At 38.0% G+C, this 27,154-nt stretch overlaps 1 long non-coding RNA gene across 3 annotated transcripts in view; it reads right to left on the bottom strand.

The window, feature by feature from the left end:
- LOC133645591 (uncharacterized) overlaps positions 1-25,732 on the bottom strand; it is a 66,450-nt gene extending 40,718 nt beyond the window's left edge. For 2 of the 3 annotated variants that reach the window (XR_009825146.1, XR_009825148.1), the window contains exons 1-3: positions 25,650-25,732; positions 10,946-11,077; positions 8,314-8,378 (exon numbers count right to left, since the gene is read on the bottom strand). This is a non-coding gene — a long non-coding RNA (uncharacterized LOC133645591). The remainder of the gene's footprint in view (positions 1-8,313; positions 8,379-10,945; positions 11,078-25,649) is intronic. The other variant, XR_009825147.1, reaches the window with a different exon arrangement.
- Between the last annotated feature and the right edge of the window lie 1,422 nt (positions 25,733-27,154).

Here is a 27,154-nt window from a genome sequence, read left to right as displayed (position 1 = left end):
AAGCCATTTATCAACAACACCCAGAAACGCCGTCGGCTTCGCCGGGCCCGAGCTCATCTAAGATGGACTGATGCACAGTGGAAAAGTGTTCTGTGGTCTGTGGAGTCCACATTTCAAATTGTTTTTGGAAACTGTGGACATTGTGTCCTCCGGACCAAAGAGGAAAAGAACCATCCGGACTGTTATAGGCGCAAAGTTCAAAAGCCAGCATCTGTGATGGTATGGGGGTGTATTAGTGCCCAAGGCATGGGTAACTTACACATCTGTGAAGGCACCATTAATGCTGAAAGGTACATACAGGTTTTGGAGCAACATATGTTGCCATCCAAGCAACGTCTATTTCATGGACGACCCTGCTTAATTCAGCAAGACAATGCCAAGCCACATTCTGCAAGTGTTACAACAGCGTGGCCTGCCTGTAGTCCAGACCTGTCTCCTATTGAAAATGTGCGGAGCATTTTCTCCACAACGGAGACTGTTGAACGTCTTAAGCTGTACATCAAGCAAAAATGGTAAAGAATTCCACCTGAAAAGCTTCAAAAATTGGTCTCCTCAGTTCCCAAGCGTTTACTGAGTGTTGTTAAAAGGACAGGCCATGTAACACAGTGGTAAAAATGCCCCTTTTGCCAACTTTTTTGCAATGTGTTGCTGCCATTAATTTCTAAATTAATAATTATTTGCAAAAAAAACTTAAATTCCTCAGTTCAAAAATTAAAGGCCTACTGAAATGATTTTTTTTTATTTAAACGGGAATAGCAGATCCATACTATGTGTCATACTTGATCATTTCGCGATATTGCCATATTTTTGCTGAAAGGATTTAGTAGAGAAAATCGACGATAAAGTTTGCAACTTTTGCTCGCTGATAAAAAAAGCCTTGCCTGTACCGGAAGTAGCGTGACGTCACAGGAGCTAGTATTCCTCACAATTCCCCGTTGTTTACAATGGAGCGAGAGATTTGGAGCGACAAAGCGACGATTACCCCATTAATTTGAGCGAGGATGAAAGATTCGTAGATGAGGAACGTTACAGTGAAGGACTGGAGAGGCAGTGATGGACGTATCTTTTTTCGCTCTGACCGTAACTTAGGTACAAGCTGGCTCATTGGATTCCACACTCTCTCCTTTTTCTATTGTGGATCACGGATTTGTATTTTAAACCACCTCGGATACTATATCCTCTTGAAAATGAGAGTCGAGTCGAGAGTCGCGAAATGGACATTTAAAGTGACTTTTATCTCCACGACAATACATCGGTGACACACTTAGCTACTGAGCTAACGTGATAGCATCGTTCTCAAATGAAGATAGAAACAAAAGAAATAAACCCCTGACTGGAAGGATAGACAGAAGATCAACAATACTATTAAACCATGTACATGTAACTACACGGTTAAAAATTCTCAGCCTGGTAAGGCTTAACAATGCTGTTGCTAACAACGCTAAGGCTAATTTAGCAACTTAGCAACCGGACCTCACAGAACTATGATAAAAACATTAGCGCTCCACCTACGCCAGCCAGCCCTCATCTTCCCATCAACAGCCGTGCTCACCTGCGTTCCGGCGATCAACGGCGCGACGAAGGACTTCATCCGTGGGTTTGGCGGCAAGCATCGGCTAGGCGTAGTAAGTAGTCCTTGTTGTGTTGCTGTAAGTATTGTACTTAGCCGCTAATACACCGATCGATCCCACCTACAGTGTTCTTCTTTGCAGCCTCCATTGTTCATTAAACAAATTGCAAAAGATTCACCAACACAGATGTCCAGAATACTGCGGAATTTTGTCGAAGAAAACAAGAGGTTTTTGTATCGGGTCGATGGGGTACAACCACTTCCGTGGATTTTGTGACGTCACGCGCATAAATCATATCCAAAGGAGTTTTTCAACCGGAAGTGTGGCGGGTGTCAGGACTGGGTCCCTGGCGTGGTTGGTTCTCCCAGAAGGCAAAGGAAAATTGGCGCGTGCGAGGCGTGAATTTAAATACATGTTTATTTAACAATAAAAAAGGAATAAACAAAAGGCGCTCACAGTGGAGGTACAAAACGACTATGAAAACAAAACACTAGCACAAAGGCAGAACTAGGACATAAAACAAACTTGCAAACTAAGGCTTGAATAAAGAAAACTTACTTGGAACCAGAACAGGACATGAAAAAGAACAGCATGGATCATGAGCGTGAACAGAGTGGCAGGAGTGAATGTGATGTCGCCAGGACGAACAACAGAAACAGAAAAGCTTATATAGTGACATGATCAGTGAAAACAGGTGCGTGACTCTAACCGTGAACAGGTGCGTGACATGACAATGTGAACCAGGTTAAACTAATGGTTGCTATGGTGACAAATAAAAGTGCACAAAAAGTCCAAAACCTAATCCGAACATGACTAAAACAAAACATAATCACAGACATGACAGCGGGAATTTTAAAATTGCACTTTATAAGTTAACCCGGCCGTATTGGCATGTGTTTCAATGTTAAGATTTCATCATTGATATATAAACTATCAGACTGCTTGGGCGGTAGTAGTGGGTTTCAGTAGGCCTTTAAGTATCTTGTCTTTGCAGTCTATTCAATTGAATATAAGTTGAAAAGGATTTGCAAATCATTGTATTCTGTTTTTGTTTACGATTTACACAACGTGCCAACTTCACTGGTATTGGGTTTTGTAGAGTGATAGCAATAGTGTGAATAACCTTTAATGACACATAACATATGCACACCTTGCAATGGCCAAGACTGTTGTGCCATATTTTACGCATTAATCCACGATATGCTATTTTAGTAATTTATTAGTATTTTTTATAAAATGTCGGCTCCCAATTGGGCATTCAGATTTAAACGTTCCACTGTATGAGGTTTTTAATGGACAGCAACAATTAAGCTAATTTTTTGTCTTCCACTTTAATGATGCTCAGGGACAAAAGGGATATGGAATAATCCGTGCCAAGCTCTCCAGTTTGGTTAGCCCAAACGACAGACGGATTTGGTTTAGGCGTTGACAAATTGTTCTACCTGACAGAAGATTAATTTCTCATCCATTTTTTAAAACTGTGACCCTCCCGTTCCGGGATTAAGAACATTAGTGGATTATATCCAGATTTGCCAAGCTCAGGCTCACAGTGGGACAGTCAACACCTGGACGACGAGGACGCGATGCACCCAAACCCAAATTTGATACATTCCAGTATGGAGCTCAGGTTAACGTGGGCTTAATCACAGTGAGGTTTTGATTAAAACTGTCATAGAGGTGTTTATTATGTGAATGCCACACACACATTCCGCTCACCCTGGAAAGTCAAGCCAACATGTTTCCCAGTTCCAAAAATTCCCAAGAACTAATTTTTCCCCATTGAAAATTATTGGGCAATTACAAACCTCTTCATATCCCACATTTTTTATTGCAACCATTACAACATCCACACACTCCACTCACCCTGGACATTCAAGCCGACATGTTTACCGGTTCTGAAAAGACCCTGATTACCAGGAAGTCCCACTTTTCAATAGCAGTATGTCCAACATTTTATATTTCGACTACATCTTTCAACCGTTTCACCATCAATACATCTGTCTTTGTGACATTCAAGCTATCACTAGAACAAGTCTCGGTTTTCCCGAAATTACCAGGAACGTTCCCCATTGAAAATTAATGGGTAATATACAAACCTCTTCATACCCCACATTTCTCAACCGATTCAAATCGTTCCAACATCCACACACTCCACTCACCTTGGACATACAAGCAAACATGTTTACCGGTTCTGAAAATTCCCTGATTACCAGGAGTTCCCACTTTTCAATAGCAGTATGTCCAACCTTTTATATTTCGACTACATTTTTCAACCGATTTTCAACCGTTTCACTATCAATACATCTGTCTTCGTGACATTCAAACTATCACTAAAATGATTCTCAGTTTTCCCGAAACTACCAGGAACGTTCCCCATTGAAAATTAATGGGCAGATACACACCTCTTCATATCCCACATTTCTCAACCGATTCGAACCGTTCCAACATCCACTCATCCACTCACCCTGGACATTCGAGCCAACATGTTTACCGGTTCTGAAAATGCCCTGATTACCAGGAATTCCCACATTTCAATTGCAGTATGTCCAACCTTATATATTATATTATTAACTTCATATTATTGCAAAAAAAAGTTTATTTTAACAGGCTTTCCCCCTAATAACTTGACACCTGCCCCTCTATGCAGTTGAGTAAATAAACATGCCTCAGCCACTATTGGGACTTGCAATATATTTATTAGTTCAGTCAAACGACACATTTCTTCAGTCTGACTAATCCCACTTTTTAATTTGGATTAATTGCGATTCATCACAGGTTATTAACCTAAATTCAGGACTATAAGGCGCTACATTTTCCCTAAGGCTTATAAAATGATGCGGCTCATTTAAGAGTTGTTCTTCGCTGACAGCCATAAAGCAAAGACACTGAAAATATGAGTTATTGTTTGTGCTATGGCGCCATCTTTTGGACGAGTTCACTCACTTCAGATGCTGCGGGGTGAGCGTCTACAGTATTTCCATATGTTTAGTGCTTTCACCCAGAAGTACAAGTGCTGTTCTGTCTTCTAATTGTCCATAGCGTTTCTACTCATATGGATTCTTCATTCATGACTCCAAGCAACATTTGTAAGTTTTACAATATAACTAAAATAATTCATACTTATTAAACAGTCCCATGTGTGATGTCTGCAGGAGTGTTAACGTGCATATTTGTCTGTGCTATTGTATTGGAATCAAGCTAGCATCGTTAGAAAGTTTAAATGTTGTAAATGTGATGTTTTATGTGTTGTTTACTGTTTTTAATGTAACCTTGCTGCTGTCCTCTTGGCCAGATCTCCCTTGGACAAGAGATCTTTGATCTCTATGGGATTTTACCTGGTTAAATAAAGGCTAAATAAAAACATAAAAAAATAGCACGGGCTAATATGCTAACACGTTTACGAGTGTCTGTGTTAGTATTAACAACCTAAAATGGCATTATTTTTGTACTGTTTTAGTTTCACACATTCCTCAGTAAATTCATCAAGACGTCACAGTGGAGTTATTGAGACTGTTTAGCTCAGGGGTCCCCAAACTACAGCCTGCAGAAAGTACCAAGTTTTAGAATTGTTTTTTTTTTGTTTTTTTTTTTTTTGACGTTTTAAAAAATCTGTCCTTTCTAATCTATTTTCTACCACTTGTTACTCTTGGTGTCTTTGAGCCACTGAGGCAAATCATATTGTCTAAAAATGCATTTTCCCATCGATTACAAGTGCACGCTCTTTCAGTCAATTAGTGCGCGAGGAATAATACATATATATATATATATACACTACCGTTCAAAAGTTTGGGGTCACCCAAACAATTTTGTGGAATAGCCTTCATTTCTAAGAACAAGAATAGACTGTCGAGTTTCAGATGAAAGTTCTCTTTTTCTGGCCATTTTGAGCGTTTAATTGACCCCACAAATGTGATGCTCCATAAACTCAATCTGCTCAAAGGAAGGTCAGTTTTGTAGCGTCTGTAATGAGCTAAACTGTTTTCAGATGTGTGAACATGATTGCACAAGGGTTTTCTAATCATCAATTCGCCTTCTGAGCCAATGAGCAAACACATTGTACCATTAGAACACTGGAGTGATAGTTGCTGGAAATGGGCCTCTATACACCTATGTAGATATTGCACCAAAAACCAGACATTTGCAGCTAGAATAGTCATTAAAATTAATTGCCCACCCCTGTCATACAGGAACATTTGTTAAATGTTTTACTTGAATGCATGTCATTTACAACCTAAGTCTTTTTTTGTGATTGATTGATTGAAACTTTTATTAGTAGATTGCACAGTACAGTACATATTCCGTACAATTGACCACTAAATGGTAACACCCGAATAAGTTTTTCAACTTGTTTAAGTCTGGGTCCACGTTAATCAATTCATGGTAATTAATCACACAAGAGTTAACTCGCTACTTTTGACAGCGCTAATATTGAAAATGAAATGCAACCTTGTGCAGGGGTACTTAACGATGTGACCTGCTAGGAGTGCAACGTGACACATTAAAGCACCGCGGCCATAATAAACAAAACAATTTCCTTCCGGTAACAAGTCTCATTTCCCCTGCAAGAGGTGACTCATTCTGACACGTACGTTCTCTAATAGCTTTGACCGACTACACGCACAAGCCCCATTGCTCCTGATTAATGTTTAGGTTCCGCACCATTACACAGCCAATAAAAATCAACCACTGGCAAGTCTTAATCAGACGTTCGGATGGGCCAATTGGACTTCACATTGTGAGAGAGCTGGAATGGCGGAGCACTTGGAAAGATGGACGAGACACAAATATTGATATTCATTTATAGTTGACGACACAAAAATACCATCTCATAGAGAGAGCAATATGAATGTGCAGTGGGGAATAGAGGATAATAAAACCCAGCTTGTAAAATACATAACAAAAGAATAAAAGAACGAGAGAAATTATAAACACAGGCAATGAAAAGGAATATCACCACATTGATGACTTTATTTTCCCCTCTAAATCCGCATGGGAGTTGTAAGATTACACAATGTGGGATGGACTCGCTGTCGGTGCTGCTGTTTTGTTTTTTTCATCATCTAATCTACCTCACCGTGGTTTACCTTTGGACTCTCTTTGAACCTGACACATTTCCACAGGCTGGTACTGATCCCGGGATTTGCTTTTCTACCTGTTTAAGAATCTACCTCACATATTTCTCGTTATCTTTTTTTGAAGTCTGTTGCTCCATCACCCTACCCGCTTCTGTCACCCATCCCCCACTCCCATTGTAATAGGCTGAATCACACAGGCGCTCATTTTATAGAGCTATAAATTCCCACTATAAAGGTTTTTGCTTCATTACGGATACAACAATTTTTCAAGGGACAAGTTGAGCAAAATAGCTTGTTTTTCTGCGCAGATCCTTGGAAATGTTAGTTTTCTGTGGTAAAACATGTTTAGGGACATTGTAAAAATAAATCAAATGTTCACTTTTTAATATAATAGGGTTCTACTGCGTATTGTGGCTATATATATATTCAAGTTAAAGTCCCAACGATTGTCACACACACACTGGGTGTGGTGAAATTTGTCCTCTGCATTTGACCCATCCCTATATTCACCCCCTGGGAGGTGAGGGGAGCAGTGAGCAGCAGCGTGCGCCACGCTCGGGAATCATTTGGTGACTTAACCCCCAAATGTGTTTTAAATAAAGAAAGAACACTTAAAAATTCAACAATAGTTTTTTGGGGTCAGATAGCAACAATTTACTGGAAAGCTTCTTCTTCTCAATGATTTACTGTCATGCCATTATACAGCCTAAAACGGAGATTCTAAACATTTTTGACGTTTTGGCTTTAATTTTCCACTCCTGTGGCCTACTCCAATATTAACACTAAATTAGTAATCCGAGTCTTGATTTTAATCATATTTAATAATTATATTTACTCTACTTACAGTTTGACAGGACACACCTTGACAAAAACTATGAAAGCATTATTCTCAAAGATTACTATCAAGGTTTAGGTCGGGTTGATTTAAAAAATAAATATTATCTTTTTCATTTTTATGAGTCCTTTTAGCTACAGAAAGGACTCACAAAAACTGAAGAAAAATAAATGTGCATACAATTACACAGCGCTAAAATAAATAAATTCTAACTAAATGTATAATAAATAATAAAAAATACACATATTTCTCAAACAATAAACAATCAATAGAATTTCAATGCAAATTAAAATTAGACATACATTGTGCGCTTACATTTTTTTCCTATGACTTAAGCGCAAGACAGGAACAGGTTCAACATGGGGGGGGCAATTTTCCCCAGACACTGCCTATTGTCTGCCTGTTGATTTGCCAAAGTACTGGACAACTGTGCATTTATAGGGTGACTTCTTGTGCAGCCACAGAAACAGCATGTCGATGTGTATGATTATTTCCGTGTGCTTTAAATTTTTTGATAGCATTTTTCACATTTCTAAATCTAGAAGTAATAAATGGGGACTCTGATTTGACAGAAAATAGCACGGGTTTGTCCTGGTTAATTGCTTTGCTATAAAAACACAAAACTCGCATCATAATGAAGTCAAAGAAAGTCCTTGTACCACTTTTCTTGAAAACTTAGTTTTGTTTGACAGAACTTGAATGTCAAAAGTTACAATGTCACACAACCCCATTGGACTGCATTTTTTTAATTTTTACAAGCAAGCAACACCATTTTCCACTTTTTTGTGAACTCTTGTAAAATGTCTCCTGTTATATGTCACTGTTTCATTACCTGTCGGTTTGCTCCTGCCTCTCCATGACTTTGACTCCCTGCCTTAAGCTGTGATGTTCCTGCAACTTATTTAGAACATACATTATATCTAGTAATGTACTGTATCAGCATTTAACCTAAAAAAATAACATAAACTCTATAGCACTGTAGAAATTATTAAACATTAAATAATAATAATAAATTAAAAGTATCCTGAAAAAACAACTGAACATCAATCATCAGCTGTTCTCCTTTCTTATTATAGTCAATAATATGATTTTGAAATCTTTCTTTACACCCTGAAGCTCCACCTGACACTCTGTTCTCTTCCCTAACTGTATTAGTTATTCTCATGTTAAAATAAAATTGTTTGTTTAAAAAGTAATATAGTTTCTCCAGCTTTCATGACTTCACATGCCTCACTACTCTATGTATATCATTCCACTGTTATGGCATAATCGCACATCCAATCTAAAATAATTTAATTAATGTTGATAAATGGTCGAGTACAGGGGTCGGCAACCCAAAATGTTGAAAGAGCCATATTGGACCAAAAATGGCCTGCCTTATATAAGTGTTAAAATGAAGGCAACACATGATGTGTCTATATTAACTATATTAGACTACTATCAAAATGACTATGTGTCGCAGGATGATGCAAATCTTTGTTGACAGAAATGTTGAAATGTAATATTTATTCTAAACATTTTTACAACATTGGAAAACATTACTAAAAGAGCGTGTGATAACTCCTGGAAATTACTGGCTTAGAATGGCCAAAGGTAAAGATGTGTGTTTTCAATTTGAAGGAAACGGAAACTACGAATAAAATGACCTCAAATATACCTAAAATACGATGCATAATGATGCAATATGTACATACATATTAAGATGAGTTAACTCAAAAGACACGATTTGTAAACATGAATATAAAAACCAGTTATAAACGTTATAAACAAGCAATATTCATGGCAACATTCTCAACAGATTGTCTGGTTGGTAGTGTCGTCTTCTCAGCTGCACTCTCTCCCGGCACTCAAAGGTGATGAAGGAAGTCACATTCAAAATAAAAGCATATATACTTTCGTGGTACATTTTTTGGGTAGGACAAATGCATCTTTCTCTAATATTGGGTGGGACATGTCCTATTCCTACGCCCCTGGTGCCGACTTGTTCTGTTTGTTTGATATTGGCATTACTGCCACAAGTGGTGGGAAAGTGTAGTGCAACTGAGTACCCATATGGGCCACAGCTGAGAAACATATTTTGCTGGTTCTCAGGGAGCGCTCGCAGTCTAACAAGGGGAACTCCACTTTTCTTTAATTGTTTTTGCCTATCGTTCACAATCATTATGTGAGACAAGAACACATACTGTATTTTTCGGAGTATAAGTCGTTCCGGAGTATAAGTCGCACCGGCCGAAAATGCATAATAAAGAAGGAAAAAAACATATACAGTGTTTCCCATAAACTGCCAAGATACCTGTGGCGGTGGGGGCGTGGCTATGGGCGTGGTCACCATGACATCATCGAGTAATTTACATAATGTATTACAATGATATGGTTTTCTCTAAAAAGGCTCAAAAAATGTATACTTACTAATTAATAATAACAGTTTTGTTTTAAACGTCCATCCATCCATCCATCCATTTTACAATATAGTTACAACACTTTATGTACATATTTATAAACAGATTTGAACAATAAGTTATTCACTGAAATATATTTATTAATTGTGGTTCTTACAAAAAATATATCTTATAAAATATAAAAGCTAAAATGTCTATTTAAGCTCTGCCCCTTTAATTAGTGCATACTAAATAATTTAACTTTAGCCTACTACTACAACCATATTATTTACCAGCAACATAAATTGAAACAGAGGCAGAGGTGTCCTGCATCTACATCAACTATATGATTTGCCTGAGAAGCTGGACAGGACAAAAAAATAATAATAATAAAAAAAAAAATTAATAAATAAAAAAATAATTTGTGGCGGACGTAATTCTTTCGTGGCGGGCCGCCACAAATAAATGAATGTGTGGGAAACACTGATATATAACTCGCACTGGAGTATAAGTCGCATTTTATGGGGAAATTTATTTGATAAAACCCAACACCAAAAATAGACATTTGAAAGGCAATTTAAAATAAATAAAGAATAGTGAACAACAGGCTGAATAAGTGTACGTTATATGAGGCATAAATAACCAACTGAGAACGTGCCTGGTATGTTAACGTAACATATTATGGTAAGAGTCATTCAAATAACTATAACATATAGAACATGCTGTACGTTTACCAAACAATCTGTCACTCCTAATCGCTAAATCCGATGAAATCTTATACGTCTAGTCTCTTACGTGAATGAGCTAAATATTATTATTTGATATTTTACGGTAATGTGTTAATAATTTCACACATAAGTCGCTCCTGAGTATCTGTCGCACCCCCGGCCAAACTATGAAAAAAACTGCGACTTAAAGTCCGAAAAATACGGTACGTGTTTTTTTTTTTTGGGGGGGGGTGACGGGGTTTAAAGATGATAAAAAAAAGTTTGGAAGATGTGGCTAATGGGAGTCACCGTTGTAAACTTAAAAAGCCCTCCGAAACAACTTCCAAACCCTCCATCAACATTTGTGTTGTGTGTTTACCTCGCACAAGACGCTGTAATCGGTGGCTCTCCAGTGTTGATGGCGAACCTTCACTTCCCATTCTTCTTTCCAAGTTGTGGAGAAAGCGATGTGAAAGATATCCACAGTTCTCGTGGGTGGAGGAGCCACATGCTGCACAACAGGGCATTTTTACACAGTGAAAAACTAAAAGAGGAAGCACCGGAAACACATAGCATCAGTTAAAAAATGGTAGCAATCATGGCGCTCTGCAGTTACGCAAGTGCCTTTTGACCAATCATTGGGCGCCTGAAACCGAGCTGGCTACACTCTTTATACAAGACTCTACCACCCGACACCCACCAATGCAGTAAAACTAACGACGACAACGACACTCTTTAGAATTCCTTGCCCGAATACTCCGATCAAGATTTTACTAAACCAATAAACATTTTTTTCGGCTTAAAACCACAAAACCAAACTAGGTTTTAATAAAAGCAAGCTCTGACAATATTACTGGATAATGAATGAAACACTTCGAGCACAAGTTACCAAATTGATGCATGTATCAAAACATTCAGTGGCTAAGTAAGCCATTGATTATGATCGGACTGATTTCCACGCAAATATGAATGCTCTGCTTTAATGATGTTAGCTTGGCGGAAAAATTTAATTTTACCCTTGCGATTAATTTTCCAGAATTAGGACATTCCCGGTTGTCGGCAAACAGCAAAGGTTTGTTTGGCAACATTCCTAATCTACTGTACACAGTGAACAACAAAAACAAACTACAAAAATGCTACATGGAGTCCCCCCAGGGATCCGTTCTTGAGCCTCTTTTGTTCAGCGCTTAGACAGTGAGGAACAAAAAATGTCTCAGGAAATGACATGGAGTTATATATTACCACACCCTCAGGGGACATTTGTCCCTTCCAAAGACGGAGTACGTGCATTGAACACATCTATAACTGGATTACAACAATTAACTCGGGTAACAAAGAAGAAATTCAAACAGATGTCTTCTAAGGCCAGTGAATATTGATTGTACTGTCGCTTCAGCAGCATTTTTCACATAAAAGGCAGGAACATTTTGACTTTTTTAAAATTATTATTATATAGTGGGAATTTTTGGTCATCACACGATTTGATTTGTTTCCGAATCTGAGTCTTGGGGTGACAATCCAATTCAGAATCGATTCTCCATTCAACATGATTCTCGTTATATATTATTTGGTATATCAATGATTTAAAAAAAAACTTTTCAAAACAGGTTACAGATTATAAAAGCTCCTTTTGCCCGACATAGGACTTATACACACAGTGTTGGCCTAAAAAAATTGTTTTTTTAATTTTATTTTAAAATTTGTATTTACAAAAATCACAGAATGTTAATCCATTTAATGAAAGAAAATAGAGCAACCCCAACTCCGAGCCAATCCCAGTGTTACAATACTTAGAATAGAAATTCACAAAGCATTTGGGAAGACATACAAATATTACTTATTACCGTATTTTCCGGACTACAGAGCGCACCAGGATATAAGCCGCACCTACAAAACTTCAATTAGCCACAGATATATACTTTATGTATATATATGTACATGAGTCTTTTACACAGTAAGATTTTGTAAATGTTTACTTACATGCCTTAATTGTTTCCAAACAGTGCCTGTAACACCACAGTAATAAGGCTGATCAAATAAAACAATAAAACAGTCATCGTCATGAACCCACTCGCTGCAGAAGCTAGCTCTCCAATCAGCTAAACAGACTCAATAATTCCACGGTGACGTTTAAGTGATTGCATTGAGGAATTTATGAAGTTGAAACAATACAACAATAATGCCATTGTGCGGTACTAACACTAACACAGACACTCGTAAACGTGTTAGCATATTAGCTTGTGCTAACGCCGCTAGCATCATTACATTACAATAGCACGTACACAAATGCATCAAAACACTCCCAAAGACATCACACATTGGGCGATTTAGTAAGTTAAACAATTTTAGTTATGCTCTAAAACTTTCAAACGTTGCTTGGAGTGATGAATGAATAATCCCTACGAGTAGAAACGCTATGGTCGGCTAGAAGACTGAATAGAACTCCGGTAGAAAGAAAAAAAATGAAATTAATTCAATTCAATGAAATTTTTTTATTTCGGTCATATATTCGACCATTTTGTGTGATCAATTTAACAGCACAGATTATACATATTAACCATCATACACATACACACACAAAAAGAAAAAGAATGACCGAAAAAGGAATAGGTTGAAGCCAAGTCTTATATTTGCCTATCCCAGGGGTCGGCAACCCGCGGCTCCGGAGCCGCATGCGGCTCTTTGACCACTCTGATGCGGCTCAGCTGCATACTTGCCGACCCTCCCGGTTTTCCCAGTATACTTATTGCCGTCAGCAAAGATAAATCAATAAATTAGCTGCTCCGTCTTATAAGCCGCACGGTTCAAAGTGTAGGAAAGAAGTAGCGGTGTCATGTTCTATGGTCTGGATCTTGTTTTTTGTAAGGCTGCAGCTAACGATTATTTTTCTATCGATTAATCTATAGATTATTTTTTCGATTAATCGGTTAATCTATAGATTATTTTTTCGATTCATCTATAGATTATTTTTCCTTTTACCGATTATTTTTTTTATTCAAAATGAAGATGAAAAAATAAATGTAGGCCAGTTTTTTCAAAAGGCATTGCTTTTATTTACAAAAAAAAAAAAGTATGGCCACTCAGTCAACATTGACAACATGACAAAATATTCTGTAACAATGTAAACATTTAAAACTTTTAACATTTAACAAAATTAAAAGTAGCTTATTTGCTTTTTAATGTGCAAATATAAAAGTAAACATCCAGTGCAAATCGTAATATTCTGCAATAGTATAAGCATTTCAAAAGTAAAAGTATTGCTTATTTTGCTTTAAAATGTGCAAAAATAAAGATAAACATCCAATACAAAAAAGTGCCAATCTAAATATTCTGGAGCACTGTAAACATTAAGTATTGCTTTTAAAATGTGCAAAATAAACATCCAGTCCAACACAGTACACAATAACCAATTCTACTCATTCCAGTGAGTGACTAACAGTTGTAATGAAGAAAGGTTAGCATGTCTACATGCTCTGGTTCTTTTCTTGTTTACAATATTCCCAGCAGCTGAAAATAAGCGCTCAGAAGGGGTCGATGTGGCTGGAACTGAGAGCTAATTACCGGTAGCCTTCACCTCAAGCCAGGACTGCGAGTGAGCTGAGCTCCAGTTTATATTCCTAGAAGGTCAACGGGCTCATAGTAGGGATGTGCGTATCGATCCTGTGGTATCGATATATCGATACTCACACGCTACTCATTTGGCATCACTTTTCTGAAAAAAGTATCGATATAAACCAAAAAACGGCGTGTGGGGGGTGCAAGCATCACTTTCAGATGTTTTTGATGACTTACTTAACTTACTATGTGCTGGGACACCCCTGTACCTGGCAGAGTATAGAGCTGGCCCAGTCACGTGACAGGAGACAGCGAATGAGCGTCGTCAACGTGCAACACACACACAGCCAGCCGACAGCGATGCAGCCAGGCATATCCAGTGTTGTCCAATTGTTGACTTAAAACAGGCATTGTTTTTTTGTTTTTTTAGTAATGTTTACTGAATATTTGCTTGAGTATTTAAAACAAGATAAGAAAGGGATAACATTTGGAGATTCTTCATCTTTGCATTAGTTTTATTTTTTTCCAAGAAAATCTTGAAATATATGATTGAATGTGATTTTGGTTTTAATCTGTAACATCATTTCTTACATTTCGAAAACATTAACCTATTTCATATTTCATTAATTGCTAATTATATCACAAACTTTAAAAAATAACTGCAGCTTCTTGCGATTCGGATTTGACAGTTAATTGGAAAGCCCTAATATCTAATTATTATTATATATAATTATTATTATATATAATATTTAATTTATTTTTCATATTTGTTATTTATTTTAATTTTACTTTTATTATATATTGACCATAATAAATGTGGTATAAATGGTCTGTATTTGTCTTGTGATTTGTCTTAAATAATAACAATAGTAATAATATTTTTGACTGACAAAAATTGCGAATAAGAAATTAATGGTATCGGTATCGATGAAAAGGCAAGATAAAGTATCGGTATCGTATCGAATCCTAAAAGTGTGGTATCGCCCATCCCTAGCTCATAGTGATGTTACTAGTAGTTGACTGGGAGGTGTTTATTATCATTTGGGGAGAGTCCGCTGCCTGATGCTCACCTGCTAAACACCTATCTGCTCCACGCTGAAGCGCTGACTACATGCGCTCTGAATACACACTGCTGATTGGCTGGTAACGTTTTGAATACGCACTGCTGATTGGCTGATAACGCTTTGTATAACGCTTTGTGTGTACCAATCAGATGGTTGTGTGGGTGGGACAATGCTGCGTGCTGAGACAGAGGCAGCCGCAGAAGGAGCGAAGCAGCTTGTTAAGACTTTAGCAGCTAAAGTTAGCTTTAGCTTAGAAACTCGTTCGGTACACCCCCGTACCGAACCAAAAGCCCCATACCGAAACGGTTCAATACAAAACACGTACCGTTACACCCCTAGCAGATACAAATGACACATTCATGTTTTTGTGTAATGATGACAACGTATACTCGCGCGGACGATTGACTAGTTGATGGTTTTCTTTTCAAATGCTCGTTCATAGCCGTTGTGCTGCCTATGCTATGATAGGCCATTTACGCTCGACACAGTGTGCATACAACAACATTATTAGGCCGTGTATTGAAATACTCCCACACTTTTGACCACTTTTGGCGTGATTGTTTCCCCCTCGCTCGCACAGTCTGCTTTGCGCTCCGCCATGACGGTAGTGTGACGTAAATATGCGACGCGTCGACGCACAAAAACGGCGTCGACGTATTTACGCAACCGATGACGTCGACTACGTCGACGCGTCGTTTCAGCCTTAGTTTTTTGTTATTTTCAGTTTTGAACTCCAAAGTTCCTGTTTTTTGGTGCACTCTTGTTTGTTTTGGTTGCCACGGTGGCATATGATTTTCACCTTTTGCTGGTGTTCGGACACACGCACCTGGCTTTAATCAGGAAGAGACTATTTAAGCCTGTAGTTGCCAGGTAGTCGGCCTGGCGAAATTACTCTGTTCTTGCTATGTGCTACTCTGATTACTCTGTCCATGCCATAGTTCATGCTGCTCTTTTCAAGCTCGTTTCACGTCACAGTAAGTGTAGTTTTGTGTCATGTCCATAGTTTCTGCCCATGTGTTAGTTTTGTTACCTGCACCAAGTTTTGTTCCTCCACTGTGAGCGCTTTTTGTTTGTACCCTTTTGTAGTTTTTTGAGTAGAAATGAAATCATGTTCCTAACTTCAATCCATGTCTGCTATTGTCCGTTTGCATCACGGGAAAACAATCCTCGGGGATCCCGAGGCGTTCCCAGGCCAGCCGGGAGACATAGTCTTCCCAACGTGTCCTGGGTCTTCCCCGTGGCCTCCTACCGGTCGGACGTGCCCTAAACACCTCCCTAGGGAGGCGTTCGGGTGGCATCCTGACCAGATGCCCGAACCACCTCATCTGGCTCCTGTCGATGTGGAGGAGCAGTGGCTTTACTTTGAGCTCCTCCCGGATGACAGAGCTTCTCACCCTATCTCTAAGGGAGAGACCCGCCACCCGGCGGAGGAAACTCATTTCGGCCGCTTGTACCCGTGATCTTGTCCTTTCGGTCATAACCCAAAGCTCATGACCATAGGTGAGGATGGGAACGTAGATCGACCGGTAAATTGAGAGCTTTGCCTTGCGGCTCAGCTCCTTCTTCACCACAACGGACCGATACAGCGCCCGCATTTTAATAGTTAATAGTCTGTAATTTACGATAAATACAATACTAAAAAAGAAAAACCAAAATTAATAAAAGCAACATTGTCAATAATAATAATATTATCAATAACAGTTGTTGAAAAGTTTTTTAATCAAAAAATTTGCAAACAAATCTTTTTTTTTTCCAAAATCAATTTTTGAAAATTATAAATGACTTAGGAAAGGAATAAATAAAAATTGCAATTCGGATGTTAATCGATTTTTTGAGCACCCCCATTGCCGTGCTTCTCACATCTCACTAAGCTAAGATTGTGAATGGCTGACAAAAGGGTTAATAAACACACTATGCAGAGTGAACCCTCTTGCGCCATGTTTGAAAGTGAGATACAAAGAAAACAAACACACACGGACCTGGCGATTTTTAGTTAATTCCGATTTATTGTTCAATTAATTGATCGGCCTTGGGCTCGTGTTAACATTTGGCCATATGTCTCCAACTGAAGTTATCGCATTACATTTAATTCCTTTGAATACACATTGCAGCTTGCATATGTCAGTTACTGAGATGGTTGAAAGACAGTTGAGTCTTTTTTATGGAGGAGATGTGATGCTGAGAATAGAAGTAGTGGTGACCCCAAGTCGGCTGTGGGCTATCAAGCACATATAATCCCAATCGCATGCAAGTGTGCAGCGATGGCCCGAGATGACCTGTGATGGAACGCACAAATCCTCATCGTCCAGTTCCCCCGCAAGCGAGTACGGCAGTTTGGAGTATCATGGGGGAAAAAAAACAACAACAAAAAACGTCTGCTGGGTAAGAAAAAACGTGTGCCGAGGCGTATGCTGCTGCTGCTGTCGCCATCGCCGAGGCGTTAATTAGAGTGAGAAGTCTTTTCCCCGACCCGCCTTCCAAGCCGTCCAGTGACACTTTCACAAACACACACAACCACAACACACACATCAGGAGATCGAGCTTTGCAGGCCAGAAATATGCATCAGCGTTGAGCCACTTGAAATGTGTGCATGGACTCACAGGCGATCAGCAGAGATCAGCCTCAAACCCGAGTGTCGTTCATTTGCGGTGCGACGAGGAGCTCATAGCAGCCAGGCTTTTTGGCGTAGCGGCGAGTGTTGAGCGCGCTAATGACTTCCTGTTTTCTCCTGCCAAGCTTGGCTGTGCAGCCCAAGGTAACACTGACAAAAAAAACAACAACCTAGTTTTAGACTGCAGCGAATACACATTAGGAAAATACCAACCGTATGAATAGCACTAATGGGCTTCCAATGACACACCAGCAAACACCATAAAAATGGACGCACGGTGGAAGTAAAGTCGGAAAACAATGTGAAATATGGCTCCACTTTTCAGGGCAAATATGCTAATAGAATGCAAAACATGTTCAGTGACTCAAGCTGGTAGGTAGGTAGGTCTTTATGGTCATTGCACAGGTACAACAAAACTTTGTTTTTAGCACAAACCCGTTCAAGATTAGACATTACCATGAATTGATTTACGTGGACCCAAACTTAAACAAGTTGAAAAACGTATTCGGGTGTTACCATTTAGTGGTCAATTGTACGGAATATGTACTGAACTGTGCAATCTACTAATAAAAGTTTCAATGAATCAATCAATCAGACAAACAAACAGAGTACAAGGTTACAGAGCAGGAACAAGGGCGACCCGTAAAAGATGGGAAAAAAGGTCAACGCTGGGGGAGGATGACTATAAAAATACAATCTAGACTGGGCTCCTAAGGGGGCCCAGTCTGGAGTGGATAAAAACCTCCATAGCAAAGCACATATACATATTACAACATCCATCTCGAGACTTGCCAACAGAGAGGAGGGAGTGGGTGCTAAGGTGGCAGGCTGCAGCTCTTCAGGCGCTGCCCATCCGCCCATCACCCCTAAGGGATTCGCGTCAAGGGCGTTGGATAGGGGGTTGGGTATGTGTGTGTGCTGTATATTTTCGTGGATACATGTGTGTGTGTGTGTAAGTCTGCCAGCCGCGTGTCTCTGTTTCGCGGCCTCGATGTCGTGCAGTCGCTAGTCCAAAATCAACAACAACAGGTGTGTGTCCATGAGAGACAAGAAGGGAGTTTGTTGTGTCTTCGCCGCAGTGTCCTTCGAGAGTGTTTCGAAGCCAGGGAAACAATCCAATTTAGAATGTTTTGTATACGAGTGAAAATGAAATTTGCTTTTCACTCTAAATTGTTTATGACTGGTCCTCAAAATTCTTCCTGCAGGGCAGACAGTCCGATGTTATCCAAATCACAAGAGTGTCCACAGCAGAAATGTTGATACAAATGAATAGTAATACACTTTGTAATCTACAACACAAACCTGCCACAAAGGTTTGTCTTTAAAATACATTATGGGGTTTTTTTTATTACTTTTTTCAACAAAATAAAAAAATATCAAGACTTTCCAATATTTTGCCCGGACAAGTTTAGACACCCCTGCCCTAATTATATAACCTGTATAAAATGGTGTTTCAAGTTAAACCGGTCCTAAAGATACCTTGTTTTTGTGCAATACTATGATATTCATATCCTACAGTGTAACGCCACTAATCGCTAGCTGGCAACTAGCACTGCTAATCACTAGCCAAAAACTAGAGGGCTAAGGTTATCTTAAATGCTAGCATGCATATAATAATATCTCATGCATTTCCATTACACTGACGAATAACAAAAAATACAAAAGACATTAATGTATGTATTTAAAAATATATATTTTGCCAAGAAATAATGTGCATGGCTGATGATCAATAGGTTACTGGCTGGTCTAAGTTTGGGAACCCCTGACAGAAACACTGTGCAGGAGTGACTGCTTGACTATGCATGAGCGATGTTTGCTAATCTATGCGATGAGACAAAGATCAATATGGAGGTGTGGACCAACCAGGAGGCGACTGTATTGTAGCTCGGTGGCTGCTGAGGCAGTGAAATCCTTAAAGAAAACTGCTTAACGATATTCAGAGATCAATGCAGCTGCCCGCAAACAGATGGCTGGCTCGACCCATGCCCAAGGTCTGCTGACCTCAGCTCATTTATGCCCACACACTGCAAACAATATCCATATATAAAATAGTATAATCCTCACAATTAGGTTATATTCCCTTTCACAACTGAAGTATACGTAATAGAATAATTATCCAAGCCTATAGTGGTGGTTCAGTGGACATTGCAAACATCTTGAATGCTGACATTTTTAGCTCGGAATAGTAAAACTAAAGCAGGGAAAATGTGCTCAAATATACTGTATATGACATTTTCGATAACAGTTGAAGAAAACAAAACAATATATAAATGATTTTAGACATTAAGGGCCTGGTTTACTAAATGTTTGTGTTAACTAAAACATGTGCAAACCTGATAGCACACGCACAGCTGATCTACAAAACTTGTGCAAAGTGGATTGCGTCTGTTAAGTGAGCAGAATAAAGACGTGCCATCCATTTTGCGTCTCTGTCTTCATTAATTTGCAAAATATGTGCTGAGCATCAAAACACCCACAATACTGGGGGGAGAAAATGCAAATATTGTTACACAGCACTAGGGTTGGGTATCGAGTATCGATTGGAACCGGGACTAGCTTTCCGATTCTCCCGGTATCGTTCAAAAGTTTAAATTTCGATTCCTATTTTCGATACCCAGTCCGCCGACCGGAAAAAAAAAAAAAAAAAAAAAAAAAGTCAGCCGAACCGGAAGAAGAAGCCGCTGAGCACCAACGAAGAAGCGCCCACCCCCATAAGTGTTAGCATAGCCGAGCGAGTCAGTCAAGCTCAAGCATGGATAGCGGGCGTCGGCAGTCGAAAGTGTGGCTTTACTTTACAAAAAAAATAAGAAATAACCGCGAAATAACAGAGCTCCATGTCCATCAAGAAACGAGTGGAGAGAGAGCTGCAGATGTACCAGGACGTTCCACCGATACTTACGTCTGACGACCCTGCTGCATGGTGGTGGTCCGGTGGAACCAACAAAAGACTTATCCTTTGCTGTCAGATCGCGCTTTCTCCTATTTATGCGTTCAAGCTTCTTCCACACCCAGCGAACGTGTATTTTCCACAGCATCCTGCCTGAGAAGGCGGATATGGTCATTTTCCTAAACAAGAACTGTCTCTGATTTTATACTGTACCTGCTGCTAATCTGGACTGGGTTTTGCAAGTTGTTTCTTATTGTTTATTTGCTTTTCTGCACCAGGTTAGCCCATCAGTGGGAGCACGGTAACATTTTTAAGTACCTGCAGCATCATACACTTGTGTGTGTAAATGTGTTTTCATGAGGTTTTCAAAAATAAAGCTCTCTTGAGGAAAGTGTACCCCTGGGAAAATGTATTCATAATTTATAATATTTATATTCCAGTTAATAGATTTGATATTTATATTCTAGTTGAAAACAGCCCTGTGAGGAATTTATAGTAAAGTTAATAAAAAGTTAATAGAATTAAAATTGATGGAGAATCTCAGACTATTTAATTCAGAAAGACTGTAGGTTAGCTAGCTCATTTAAAATATCCTAAACTTTTTTTTGACCCTGCCTCTTAAAAGAATCGGAATCGAGGATCGTCAGGAATCGGAATCGAAACAAAGAACCGGAATCGGAATCGGAATTGTTCGAATTCAAACGATACCCAACCCTACACAGCACACGCAATGTGATTTATCAACATTCGTCATCGTTTTGCGAGAACTATTTGCCGTTTTATTAAGCACGTGTCAGAAGGACGTGCAAACTGACAGTTCCACGCACGGCGGCAGGATCAGCGCTCAAACTGCAAAGACAGACGAGAATCCTCCAACCTACGTTCGTGTGTCAACATTTTGGTGGACGGGCAGAAAAGAAAAAATATTAGACATATCGTCTATTCAGCAATGTCACTTTATAATTTTATTGCTGCTGGATGACTTATGAGGCTGAATAAAATTAATTCAATTGATGTGTTTTGGTGTCTGCTGGCGTGTTTTTTGTTTTTTTTCAATGTTTTTGTCATGATCTGTGGTCCGGATCATGTTTTTCTTATGTTCTGTTAATTTTGGACTCCTTGAGTTCCTGTTTGTGCACCTCCTGTGTTTGTTACCATGGTTACTTATTGTTTTCACCTGCCTCCGGTGTTTGGGACGCTCACCTGTCTCTAATCAGAGGCATTATTTAAGCCTGCCTTTGCCAGTCAGTCGGCCTGGCGTCATTGTTTTGCCTCATGCCTTGCCACGTAAGTCGTGTTAGTTTCATGCCACAGTTCCCTGAGTATTCCATGTCCATAGTTTATGCTAAGTCTTTGCGTCATGCAGCCTTGTCTACGTAAGTCTTGTTTAATTTCATGCCACAGTTTTGTGAGGTTTCATGTCTATAGTTCCATGTTTCCTGCCCTAAGTTTTTGCCGTGTGCGATAGGCACGCTTGCCTTTGTTTTGTAAGTTGGATGATTTTGGATAATTAAATCATGTTTTTACCTGCACGCCTTGCCCGGAGTAGTCCGATTGCATCCCGGGGGAACAAACCTCGCAGTAAGCTGGGAAAACCATTTTGTGACTTTTTTTTAATTTAGGAAATATATCACTATAATATACCTACTACATGGAAAGATGTCTTTCATTGAGCATTTTCTTGCGCTTTAGTCATTCAGGGCGCACACATGCGCTGGTAATGCATTCCACAGCCATTGCGCACAAAATGTGAAAGTGAAAGAAAAGTGTCAGAAAGTGTCAGTGTGCATGTGTTTCTGTTGTCTACATTTCTATTCAGAAAATGTGTTACAGATCACAGATGTGTGCAACTGGTTCAACACATCGCACACAGCATGTGCAGGAAATGATTGTCTCCGTGGTAAAAGCCCTGTATGCACACACAACATCCTCATTTAAACTATTTTAGTTTTAGCACACGCTGTCCAGTGTGTGGTATTTGGATCTTAGTAAATTAGGCCCTAAGTGTTCATATTGAAGGGCAACAGTTTTTCTGTAACGTCATCATTTAGTAGGAAACTGTACAAAACATTATATTACCTTTGATATGATCAAGCAACATAATCATAAAAGTACATGCGCATACAGCCCTGTGGTAAAACCAGCAAAAATACATTGATTAAAATACACAATGTATTAAATCATAAAATACTTACTAAACACAGAATTATTCTGAAATATATTAGTTATGTAATTTTATAGTAAGCATATGTACTGTTATTTCAAATGTGAAAACTCAAACACAAAAAAAATCCTATTTTCACTACACTTATGTATCAGAGCATCATTTCAATCAATATCAATGAAATGATTACATAGAATTGACATTTTTTTATTTAAACATTACAACCAAATATATTATATTGTTTTGTTAAAAAAAAAACATTTTATAGTTGATTAGTTTGATTACAAAAAAGCTATTTACGAGTTAACGTTAATAAAAAAAAGAAAAACATGTGTTCTTGTCTCACATAGGGATTGTGAATGAAAGGCAACATTCCAAAAAAGTGCGGTTCCCCTATTAGAAACACTGATTTAATAAATGTAACTAATAAAAATAGATAAAATCCAGACCGGATGAAGTGCCTGGAACTTTAAATACGTGGACATAGTTTCCGCAGGGCCTCAATAGAGCACACATAAATAGCGGTGGTGTGTGGTGTGTGCCGGAGAACAGTAGAGAGCTTTTTTTTAAAAATAATTAAAAAAGTTTAATTTCTCTGAAGATGATGTGTATTTATTAGAAGTAAAAAAATTAAGGTTGTGCCAATTAGAATTTTTTTTGGTTTATTTTAACTATTTTCCGTAAGATACGCATTAAGGCTATAACATTTGTTTTATCCGTTTACTCTATTAATTGTATTAATGGATATATTACTTGATTACTAAAGTACCGTATTTTTCGGGCTATAAGGCGCACTTAAAATCCTTTCATTTGCTCAAACTCGACAGCGCGCCTTATAACCCGATGCGCCTAATGAACTGAATAATTTTGGTTGTGCTTATCGACCTCCAAGCAATTTTATTTGGTACATGGTGAAATGATAAGTGTGACCAGTAGATGGCAGTCACACATAAGAGATACGTGTAGACCAGTGGTCCCCAACCTTTTTGTAGCTGGGGAGGGGGGGGGATTTTATTTTATTTTTATTTTTTTCGTAAAGAAATACAATCATGTGTGCTTACGGACTGTATCCCTGCGGACTGTATTGATCTATATTGATATATAATGTATATATTGTGTTTTTTATGTTGATTTAATTAAAAAAAACAAAAAAAAAACATTTTTTTTCTTTTTTTTTTTTCTTGCGCGGCCCGGTACCAATCGGTCTCCAACCCGGTGGTTGGGGACCACTGGTGTAGACTGCAATATGATGGCAGTCCCACATAAGAGATATGTGTTGACTGCAATATGACTCAAGTAAACAACACTAAAATTGTATAGGTTCCATTGAAAATATAGAACATTACACAGCGCTCCAAAATCCATCAAAATGTTTTAGTATGACTTTGGTAAGCTATGAAGCCGCACCGCTGGATGGATTGTACTGTGCTTCACCATATGAGTATTATTATGATGCATGTAACATTTTGACCTAAGAACCATCATCACATGTTATGTAGACCACAAGGTCTACATAACCTTTCAATTTAGAAAAAAATATATATATTATGACCCCTTTAATGCGCCCTATAAGCCGGTGCGCCTTTTGTATGAAAATAGACCTGACTAGACCCGATCATGGACAGTGCGCCTTATAATCCGGTGCACCCTATGGTCCGGAAAATACGGTAATTGACAGCTGCAGCCCAGCTTGTATTGCTGTATTTAGTGTCTTGTTTGTTTCAGCTAAAAAGACAAACGTGGAGATACAGTACGTGTTTTCCAATGGATATGGATGCTATTCACCAATATGGCCAATATAGTTAGTTTTTACTGTGATAGCATCTAAATAAAACCCGATTCCCCACATGAGTCAGCCATGACACAATACGCCATTGGGCTTAGGTAATCATCCAAAGTCATGCTGACTTCATTCATCATTAATTAGCTGCAGTGGTGATGATGATATCATGATAGTACACTCTTCTGAATCACACTCTGCGAGCTCTCAACTAGGTCACCATATGACCTCTAAACAAAAAATCCCCATCTGTATATTCTCTCCACTCATCATGTAAAATCCCCTATTTTTCAGATAACAAAAAAAAAACATTGCATTGTCTAGTGAGAGCAGGCTAGGTTCTGGAAGCACTCGGTAAAGGCCCGAGGAGGCACAACTGGAGACAAGCTGTTCTCTATCCAAATGGAGATTTGGGCTCACATGACTCAAAACGAGCAGCTTTCGCCCGCAGTCGTGCCCTGCAGCATCCTGCACTGCACAGCCAACGCCACGGTGCGCATGCGCAGGCCACTATTTGAACCCGGTTTGTGGAAATCCCACATGAATGCACTGTGACCCACTAGTATGCACCTGAACACACCATTTAAACACATCGCTTTCAGAAGCTCAAGTGTGGTTTTGCATCTGGCCAAACCATTATGCAGCGTTTATAGTGATTTTCTAAAAAACAATATAGATATAAACTACCCTAACATCACACAATGCTAGCCAAAAACATTAGCCATTTCAACTAGCAAGGTAGCATAACTAATGTAGCCACAGAGAAATTAAATAACATTAATAAAAGCGTTATTTCACTTTTTGCCTGTTAATACTAATACCATTCTGTTAAAACAAAGATTATTCACATACATATGGCCTAAAAGGCAATATATGTGCAAAACAAAATAGGGGCAATTCTACCAAGTTGGCCTGAAGCCTGTAGCTTTAAAGAGAAAATTAATACTACATGAACGTCATTCATTTAAAAAAAAAGTGTAAATAAATACATAAATATTCAGATTAAACATACTGTACTTACCAGCAACATTCGGCAGAAAAAAAATGGATTAACTGGGCAACATATGGATAGATTCACCTAACTGGCTTACTTTCTGCTTCCTGTCTGAAGAGGAAGTGATGTCATGCAGGCAGCCAAAAGGCTTTAGCTCCATGTAATATATCAAACATAAGAAAGACATTTGAATTTCCTGGCTGCAAATCTATCTAGTCTCCAACCATCCATTCCCTGAATATATATATATATATATATATATATATATATATATATATATATATATATATATATATATATATATATATATATATATATATATATATATATATATATATATATATATATATATATATATATATATATATATATATATATATATATATATATATATATATATATATATACATATATATATATATATATATATATATATATATATATATATATATATATATATATATATATATGCATATATATATATATATATATATATATTAAATGCATTTATATGTTTGTATATATAGAGTTATATATATATATAGTTATATAGTATATATATGTATATATATATATATATATATATATATATATATATATATATATATATATATATATATATATATATATATATATATATATATATATATATATATATATATATATACATTCGATTTTGATTCGTGGGGTGACGATTCCATTCAGAAACAACACAATTCTCGATTCAAAACGATCTTCACAATACATTATTTCGTGTAAAATATATATATATATATATATATATATATATATATATATATATATATATATATATATATATATATATATATATATATATATATATATATATATATATATATATATATATATATATATATATATACACATATATATACGTAAAAATAAGTTTTTTAGGCCAACTCTGCGTTTACTGCGCCAATAGGTCAGCAGTCACAAGGAGATTAAGGTTTTAAAAATTTTACACGAAATAATGTATTGTGAAGATCGTTTTGAATCGAGAATTGTGTTGTTTCTGAATGGAATCGTCACCCCACGAATCAAAATCGAATGAATTCGTGAGTTGTTGTAAGATGTCATCCCTAATGTAGAGACATTCAAAGTAGACAGGAAGTTCGTACCCGTCATATTGTTTTACACAAAATGAATTGTGATGCTCTGATCGTCCAAATTGAGAACACTGATGAACGTCGTATTCTCTTGACGAGTATTCCATTAACTATCAACATTAAACATGTAAATGCTCAATTAATATTTCTATATTTTTTTACAACAACTGCACCGCTACGTTAACTTTGTTTTGACTAAGAGTCACAAGACTGTCGTCACTAATGCAATGATTCTTCAGCATGATACTATCCGCCCATCCATCCATCCATCTATCTATCCATTTTCTACCGCTTATCCCACTCGGGGTCGCGGGGGTTCGCCACCTCATCACAGGGCCAAAATTAACAAGAAAGCGTTGAAATGAAACAACCTTCATTTTGTCGTTGTGCTTTTAACGACTTTAG

Source organism: Entelurus aequoreus, linkage group LG03 (genome assembly GCF_033978785.1).
Source record: "Entelurus aequoreus isolate RoL-2023_Sb linkage group LG03, RoL_Eaeq_v1.1, whole genome shotgun sequence".
NCBI classification, from domain to species: Eukaryota; Metazoa; Chordata; class Actinopteri; order Syngnathiformes; family Syngnathidae; genus Entelurus; species Entelurus aequoreus.
This window is presented reverse-complemented; position numbering and strand designations above follow the sequence as displayed.